The sequence below is a fragment of the Eurytemora carolleeae genome, unplaced genomic scaffold, assembly GCF_000591075.1.
Source record: "Eurytemora carolleeae unplaced genomic scaffold, Eaff_2.0 scaffold1491, whole genome shotgun sequence".
In the NCBI taxonomy this organism is placed as follows: Eukaryota; Metazoa; Arthropoda; class Copepoda; order Calanoida; family Temoridae; genus Eurytemora; species Eurytemora carolleeae.
In genome coordinates, this window is record NW_019397385.1 from 23207 (window position 1) to 32765 (window position 9559).

Below are 9559 nucleotides of genomic sequence, written 5' to 3' on the forward strand. Positions count from 1 at the left end.
GGCTCGCGAAACACGTGTAAAAAATTATAAAGAATGTTAAATTATTAAAATAGTCATGTTGTGCTTTAAAAAACTTGATTAATTTTAATTGTGGTTTTGTTACAAAAGTGAGTTGCGGATTTCTGCAGAAACAATGGGGGGATTTGTGAATCGGACAAGCCCTAAAACGCTTAAAATTACTAGATTCTAGATATTAAGTCAATCTTGAATATAAGTAGAGGGGAATAGGGGTTGTGTAAACTGTACACATATTCATTTGTGAAGTATTTTGACTACTAGGAAATAGTTTTATATTAAAACAATAACAAAGATTGTTAACAAGTCAAACTTTTCTTAGACAGAGTAGAAAGGCTGGACTGGCTTACTTTCTGTTGTGTATTTACCTTGAACCAGTTCAGGGGCATATTCAAGAATTTGTCCTGAGGGGGGGGGATTAAATTTTTTTTTCTTCCAAGGGTTAGTTCAGGGTCTGTCAGGACCTGAAACGCTCCTGCAGTTCAACTGCAGTGGTACGCGATTATATCAATACAATGAGGACGATTTTTTATTTAAGATTTAATTGTTTACCAGCTTATTGCTTACCAGCCAACTACAATTTTACAAGTAATAAAAAAGAAGCTTTTTAGAAATTCTAGGAGTTGATCGCGACATTAGTTCTATCTGGTGTCTTTTCCTCTAGAAATTGATATAAAACTGTGTCAAACTTATACCAAATCTTATATATACGTAAAATGACCGAGGAAGTCCCATGAATGCAGACACTGAACAAATATAGGTGGAAATTATAGCCATGTGATATAGACGGATCCATGTGACCAGATACTGCACTGCCATTGGTGGAAATTCTGGTCACATGATTCAGACGAAACAATTATATAATCAATTATATCAATTCAATTCTGTTCAAAATATGATAGGAGCATGCCTGAAACTTTCAGGCACTTCTGGGTTATCCTAATTTTTAGATTTGTTCCGTATTTGCTGAATATGATCTGTTTAAAACTTTGATTCATATACTATATCACATAAATAAGATATATATGAGTTTTGGAATAATTTTTTTTATTAATTTCTCGAGACAGAGACATGAGATAAACTAAGGCTATACTTCCTTTCATTTTATCCCAACAATCCCTTTAAGATTAAGATATTCAGAATTTTCCTCATGCTTATGAAAAACTTATTATTCAACTGTACAACATAGATGAAGGTCGTTACTTAATTCCTCTGTTTCTTGGAAACCCATTTAGAGTCAGAGATCGTTAACAATAATCTTTTAAAACCATTCAGTTTTATTTTTCACGGTTAAAGGATCTGAGTTTTTGCCACAAAGTCAAATGTTCTAATCCCTATATCTCTGCAACCGGTTGATGTAAACCTTTGATATTTCAAACTTGGATTATTTAATATAACAAATTTCATAATTTGAAATATCAAAGGTCTACTGCACTGACTCAATTCCTTTGTAATATTTTCTTTATCTATATTAATAATGAATTATCAGCAAGTTTTAAATCAGAAAAGAGAATTATCGTCGGTTTTGAAGCTTTTAAATATTTTAATTCTAAAAATGTCTTCTCCCAGAGCAATGAATACGTTAAACTATAAATAAGAATACAAATCATAATGTGCCCGTTTTGGGAATTTTAGCATTTTCCCTAGAAACAATACCTAGATCCACAGGAATTGTTTGGCTATTAACATGATGGGGCAACATCAATTCTCCATTGCGCATCTCTTTAATACACATGAGTCTCTTATATTCTTTATTTCTGGTACAGCGATACAGAGCTAGGACCTGTGAACTTAAAAACAATACATCAGTCACGGGTTAAAATAAATAATAAATTAGTATTATAGTTATTCAAATAAATAAAATTAGCCAAGTTTACATTAAAATTTGCTCCAGGTGTGCTAAGTGTGATTAAATTGTAACAACAATTATGAATTGAAATAACACTTACAATGTGCTAAATGTGAATAAGTTGCGACAAATATATATAAATTAAAGTAACACTTACAAAGTTGATTAGGCCGGATAATTTAATAACTCTAGAGTTGGATGATTGTTACCAGCTGTCTCTTATACATAACTAGAAATAATAAGAAGAGTTTATTAAAGGCTTATCATGTGTTAGAGGAGATAGTCACACTTTCGTCTTTAATTGTTCACAAAAATCACACGAAACTTGATTATATACCTTTATCTGCTCGAAAGCAGCAGTCCCGGTTTAGAGAAACACAGATGCTTCCGACGGGACTTCTCCGAGAGGAGGTACGGATACTTCTCCGAGAGGAGGAACGGATACTGCTCCAAGAGGAGGAACGGATACTTCTCCAAGAGGAGGTACGGATAGATGATGATTGGATCCGAATAAGGTTGAGTTAAACATCAGATCTCAATCTTGAGGACAATGATGAGATCTAAATAAGATTAAGTTAGACATTAGATCTCATCTTGAGAGCAGCTTAATATTTAATCTTCACCTTTATCTGCTTAATAGCAGCAGTCCTGGTTTAGAGAAGCAAGGAAGACGCTTCCGACAGGACTTCTCCATGTAGGAGGTGAAGACGATGGTGCCCAGCAAGGAGACACTCTGCAGGCGGTTTGAATCTGCTCTATCAGACTCTCTTTAGATTGAAGAGATCATCCTCGTCCAGGAGTACGGCGTGGGTAGATCAGAGGAGGACTTGGTCTACGAGATAAAGGAGTAATAAGTCTCAAATAAGCTTCAAAAGTTAAGAATTCTCTAGGAATGTATTTTCACCTGTTAATTCATTAGTTCATAGTTCAGGACAGGCGATGAAATACAAGAACAATCTGGATTCACTTTATATAACATCCATAAGTTTTAATGAGCTTAAATTCAAAAAAGGTTTTAGGCAGTGTTACATTTACATTTAAATAAGATGTTTTATAAACCTAGTATTGCACAACCTGGAGTACTAAGGCAGGATAACGCAGTTATTCTAGCCCATTATGGTCTGAAATATATAGGTGTCTGAGGTGTCTGAGGTGTCTGAGGTGTCTGAGGTGTCAGTTTCAACAACTCCATCACCTTTTCCAACTTCTTCAGTGATTAATTTTTCAGAATTAGCTAAAGAACAGCTGTCCTGCCCAGATATACTCCGCCTCAAGGTTTCCCCCACCCTCCACCTCGTAACTGTTCCAGTACAAGATGTGACGCAAAGACGAAAGTTCTCCGCCCCTTGGTTCCATCTTCTCAAAGGTTTAACATTTTTTCCGCCTTACATGGAATATCACACCCTGGAGTTCGAGCATCCAGACGTCTTATTTCTACAAGGTTTGTCTGGAGAGGATTAGCCAACGACGTCCGGGACTGGTGCAAGTCTTGCCTGCAGTGCCAACGAGGTAAAGTCCTCCGCCACGTTCACATTCGCCCTGAGAAGATTCCTGTACCCTTCAGAAGATTTGCACATGTACATGTGGACCTTGTTGGTCCCTTACCCTCATCTAATGGTTTTACATACCTTTTCACATGCATCGACAGATCAACAAGATGGCCTGAGGCTATACCTCTAACTGGGATTTCCGAGGCGAAGTGTGCCTCCGCCATGTTCCATGGATGGATCTCAAGGTTTGGCGTACCTGCAGTGATTACAAGTGACAGAGGAGCCCAGTTTACTTCATCCCTATGGTCCACCATCTGCTCCCTACTCAAGATCAAGCACAAGACCACCACAGCTTTCCACCCTCAGTCCAACGGCATGGTGGAAAGGTTCCACAGGCAGTTAAAGAATTCCTTACGTGCTCGTCTAGCCTCCTCTAGTCTAGCAATAATCTGACTATTGTGTACAGCTGTATTTGAATTTATTAATTATTTTTGTTGCTTGAGCCTTCAACAATCAACATTAAAACCGTGGTTATTTAACACAGTTTTGAATATTTTGTGCTAAAAATTAACACAAATTAATATTATTAAATTGTATTTTAAAAGTTATTTAATCATTTGTTGGATAAAAGGATCTTTTGAAGAAATAAACCTATTTGTGAATAAGCATTAAGCAACTCACCTCTTTTGTATGAAAAATAACCAATAAAAGTAAATGGAAATTTTCAGATGTAGTCAAATATGTTTCATAAAGTGCTACGTACTGAAAATTTAGGCAGTGAAAGGGGCAGGACCCTAGATGTAACTGAAACACAAAGGGGGGGAGGGCAATATGGCAAAGCCCTTTAACGCCTTCAAAAAGCACTTTATTTACTTTAAATTTGATCTCATAGGGGGGGGGGGCAAGCGCCCGGGTGCCCCGGCTGATGAGGGGGGGGGAGTCCAGAGTTCCTCAACGAGTAATCACCGCCACCCAAATGTGTTTTGCGGCAAGCGCGCTCCTCAATTGGTAATCTCCATCACCTCAATTAGTAATCACCGTAATATTTTGTTTTCTAAGATTTTAATTTAATGCACTTTTAACACAATTTTCGACATCTATCGGGGTTTTATGGCATCTGTATTGACTTAAACTAAATTTTCAAATTGTTTTCAGATTTGTTTGGTCAACAAAAACTGAGAATAAAGCCGAATCTTAGATCCAATTCGCCCATTTAATGACTGCATTTCATGATTGGCGTTAAGATACTAAAAGGTCGGGCTGCCTGTTTACTAAAAATTATCTCATCCCACACAAAGTAATATCCATCTCCATTTAAAAGATATTTTCAAAAAAACCTTTACAGTGTTTAGATTTTTGTATTCGCCTACTCGAGTTCAACATTTACAACAAAACTAATTTTATGCATAGAAAGAACATAAAATTTTGAAAAATTAGTCTCATCCCACCCCCTACTGAAAATGAAGTATTAAGTCCACTATTAATTGGTTAAAGTTTCCTCTCTACAAGGAGTTTAAAACAATAACATTCAGAGGAAAATGCCGCTAACATTCTTAAAGCGAAACTTGAAACTAAAAAAACGTAATATATTTCTATTTCTGTCTGGCATATTTTAAGATTTATTTTAGAAACTAAGGAGCAATAAAGAAAGCTTTAACAATATTGTACACCATAGGGCCATTAACAGAGGTCAATATGGTCTTATTTCTAAGAAATAACCGATTTAATGTTACGCTTATTTTGGCTAATTACCAATTGAAGTGGTGGAGATTACTAATTAAGGAGCGCGCTTGCCGCAAAACACATTTGGGTGGCGGTGATTACTCGTTGAGGAATTCTGGACTCCCCCCCTCCCCCGACAGTAATGGCCCTGGTAAACTGTGAACGAGCGGAAAGGATTCTGGTTTATATCTTTTACTAGATGTTTAGATGTTTACTGTGGGCGGACCCCAGCGGACCCAGGCAGCGTCAGATACAACCAAAACTAGTTTATCATAATAAAATAACCCACAGTGGTTGCTTTAGCTCAATATATCTAGTCGCCTCGCATTACATAGATTATACATTTATGATAGATAGGACAGATAACAGATAACAGAAAACAGATAACAGATAACAGATAACAGATAACGAGTTAAGATATATGTTTTATGATTTCATTATCTCCATGTGTAATATCGTTAAATAACAGCCTTTTTAAAAATGATTATTAAAGTACGTATATAGCCTTGAAGCTGGCCTTTTTGTAGGGCGTTTGAACGGGTGCACACTTCTCTTTTTTACCATTAGTCTGAAGCCTTCACATACTGCATAGTACTCGGCCGGGTATTTTAGGATACGAATCCTAGTACGATATATTGTCTGCTGCGCCGACTATTGTTAAAAATAATGGAAACACTTTTTATATTCATTCATAGTGATCATAACGCTGCGCAAAAATTGATGAGAATTTTGAAAATTATTTCATAAAATTTAAAAGTAATTGTGTTTTCTAGTTCTTAAATATACTTTTTAGGGCTACAAAAAAGATATAATGCCGGAGTTATAATGAGGACAAATTAAAGGCCAAAGCTAAAAGCATTATGACACTTAAAAGTCGACCCGGTCTTAAAATTTGACACAACTTTTTATTGCAATTTGGATCTATGTTAACTATGTAGAAGGACCCCCTCCTTTACACTGTTTTGGATAAAATTTATCACTAATTAAACTTAAAGCGATACATTGCCATTCCTCTTTTACGCTGAACCAATGTAAAATGAGGTTGGAAGGAAAATATTAATTTATTTATGACATGCATGTGTGATTTTTTCCACCCCTTTTTGTAGTAACAATACTGAATTTGAAATCTTGCTTTCCATTGCTAACATTTTTGCTTCATACACTATAAAATGTAAAATGTCCTAGATGTTCATGGTTTTCATTTGTGGATTAAAACAAAATTTAAAAAGATAATTTTAAAGACATTTTTTATTTTATGGGTTCATGTGAGGTTCCACTCAAAAGTTTTTGCACAATTGTTTTTATTTGGATCGGCGTATTATTCTTCTTAAATGCAAAAAATGGTAGACGGTTATTATTAATAAATGTTCTTGTAAATATATCTTTGACATGAATCGAATTCTTTGCCTAGATCTCCCCCCACGGTCCGTTAACAGAATAAAAATATAATCTAAATGGATGTGTACTGTGTGTACTTATCTAAGGGTGTTAATCGTTTTAGTTCGTTTGAAATTTTCGATTAACGAAATTCGCGAAAATGAACGAACGAAATTAGTTGAACTTCGTTCAAAATGTTTGCGAATTTCAGTGTATTTTCGACGAAATTTTCGACCTCATTTTCGTTCGATAAAATCGAAATTTTTCCATTTCAAATCAGCTAGATTGCATTATTGCGGATAAAATAAGATTTTGCAGGAGAGGTGGAAATTTCAACGAATTTTGCGAATTTCGCGAAAATTTCGAACGAATTTCGTGAACATTTTTCGACGAACATTTTCGTTTTCGTTCACATTTTCGTTTGCTAAACGAACTTTTCGCGAAAGAGATTGAAAGAAAATTTGAAAACCCTTGGGTCATAGGGGAAAAGAAAATCAAAGTTTAGATTTAGTGTAAAACTTCTAAAAGTCTAAAGCCCTTCAAAAACTATATAAAACGATTAACAACCCTATTATTCATTCATGTATTTACACTGTTGGAACAAATCATTTGTAGTCGACAATAAGCCGACTAATCAAAAATTAACGAAGTTAGTTTAAAAACTTTTATATAATTTTAAGTGCAAAGTGTGTCTCACTCTCCGCATCTGATTGGTTAACTGGGATAGCTGAGCTGAGCTAGAATTTCATAAAACGTTAATAATATTGATATCAAATGTTACAATCAATAACAGAATATATACTATAAAACAGTTCAAGGGTTTTTAACAAAATATAATTAATTTTAGAGAAAAAAATCTATCAAAATCGAAAAAAGTTTTCAATTTTAAGTATAAATTAAAATTCACCTTTTGCAGTGCATTGAAGTTCGATTAAACAGCTGAAGAGTTTCTTTATTTAACTAATTTAAATAAAAGACGGGAAGAACCTAAAGATTTTTATTAAGCAGCAGAGCTACGGATGCAGATCTGAATCCTTCAAGATTTTTTGAAGAAATTAAAATATTCAAAATTTTCTTTTTTAGCATAGTATTAAGCTGAAACTCAATGTACCTTTATGAAGTTTATATTAATCTCTTATTAGTTAATAATTAGTGTTAAAAGAGCAAAAGTTCTTTTATCAGACTTTGGTTGATATTTTGTTCCTTGGGTCCGGATTGTTACTTGGATCCGGATCCGTAAATCCGCATATTTTTGCCGATTCGGGTCCGGATCAAAGGAGCCAAAATGTTAAAAAGTATATAAAATAGCTACAAAAAGAGAAGGTAAATAGAAAAGTATGTTCAAATCAATGTTAAAAAGTATATAAAATAGCTACAGAAAGAGAAGGTAAATAGAAAAGTATGTTCAAATTAATGCTAAAAAGTGTTAAATTCAATGTTTATTTTTGTCCACATTGCCAACCATGATTAGACAATTTTGCTTAAAAAATGGTAAATTAGCAATAAAATGTTGCATCTTTTATTGCTTCTTTTAACGTATTTACAACTCCTGAAGCGTGAATCGAGCTGTTATAAAGTCGACGCAACATTAGGTTGCAAAACCGATTCAGGTGATATAGTAATTGACACTTGAGGAATATGTCCTAGGAAAGAAAAGTTATATTTATAATATTTTTTCTAAAATATTTTAGTGTTAGGTTTTATCAAAGTGAAATAGAATGTATGTAAGTGATAATTTATCTACTCAGAGAGTAATCAAATAACTTCTTTTTTGCATCTTAATTGCTGTTTATTGCTTTTTAGATAAACAGTACTATGTGTACTTTAATGCAATTTACACGCACTTTGCAACAGTGGAGCTCAACAATTTTTCGGCGAAAAACTCCACTTGCTATGTAACCATATCAAAACATAAATTTTTCTAAAAAATTTTAAATTAACATTTTTTAACCCTGTTCTTTGAAGAGACATTTGGAACGTGATACTGATATATTGTAGAAGAATTGCCCGCGAACACATGGTCTATCAGAACCAATAATTTAATCTCAACATTTACCATTCATGGTCATGACATGAACTTTCCGTAACTTAAATGCATCCCTGAAAAAAATGCGCAAATATTGCGGTTTCATGTGCAGCAATTTTTGCATTAAATTAGAAATATTTTGTTATGTACATATGATTTTCAATATGCAAAATTAAAATCAAATAATAATTTGCGATAGCATTTTTTACTGTGCAGATTTGAAAATAATTTAAAGATTTCCTTTAATTATAATTTCCCTTAAAAAGGTTAATTTATATCACTAGTTAAGTATTTTTTAAGGGGGGGGGGGAGTTAAACCCTCTGATAGCGAATAAACAAACATAGTTAACATAGTCCGCCTTCATGTTGATCATTTTGGAAACATGGAAAAAACTTGCAGATCAGTTTAATGATGATTTTAATAAAAAAAATAATAATGATTATAAATTTAAAAGATATTATATTTATTAAATGTTTGCAGGAACGTGAAACATTTTTCTCTAATCATTTTCAGGAACCAAAATAGTATTCTTAGATAAGTGTTTAAAATGTGTTCTTCACAAAAATTAAAATGACCGTCATGCTCTTCAAACCATTTCTTCTCTTTACTAGGTATTTTTTTCTCACTCATTAAATCCCATTTCCAGCGACCATTTAAAATGTCCGTAAAATTTTTTTGTAAGTATGTCATTGTCATAATAATTCTAAGAGAATACTTTTTTATGTCTAGAAAAAAATTTCAGAAAAATTTGATTTTATAGATTTCCAAATGAGAGTTCTGGTTTAATCTTTATTTATCCCCTGGGCCAAGTGTGGTTAATAGCTTGTAATAATAATAATGTGTGTCGGGCTCTAGGCCACCTTTTTCATCCGATCTTAAAACATTAAAAGGTGGACAATCTCTTTTGTTTTATTTGTCTATTTGTTTACGGGTTGAATGAATTGACTTTTATATCGAAAGTTCATGGAGTCAAGGCAAAGCTGGGTTCCCAAGCAAGTAAAATCATTTAATTTTAAATATATAAAGTAGTAATATCCGTTTGGGTGTCTGTTTGTTCGATTATGACTCAAGCACCCCTT

The 9559-nt window shown here is 33.7% G+C and overlaps 1 long non-coding RNA gene across 2 annotated transcripts; it reads right to left on the reverse strand.

The window, feature by feature from the left end:
• Positions 1-1741: 1741 nt before the first annotated feature.
• LOC111714005 (uncharacterized) lies at positions 1742-2812 on the reverse strand. 2 transcript variants are annotated; one of them, XR_002767858.1, is made up of 4 exons: positions 2769-2812; positions 2488-2696; positions 2202-2424; positions 1742-2093 (listed from the first exon to the last, which is right to left on the reverse strand). It is a non-coding gene; the product is annotated as an uncharacterized LOC111714005 (long non-coding RNA). The 2 variants fall into 2 exon arrangements; XR_002767857.1 differs by lacking the exon at positions 1742-2093 and having other exon boundaries at positions 2125-2424.
• Between the last annotated feature and the right edge of the window lie 6747 nt (positions 2813-9559).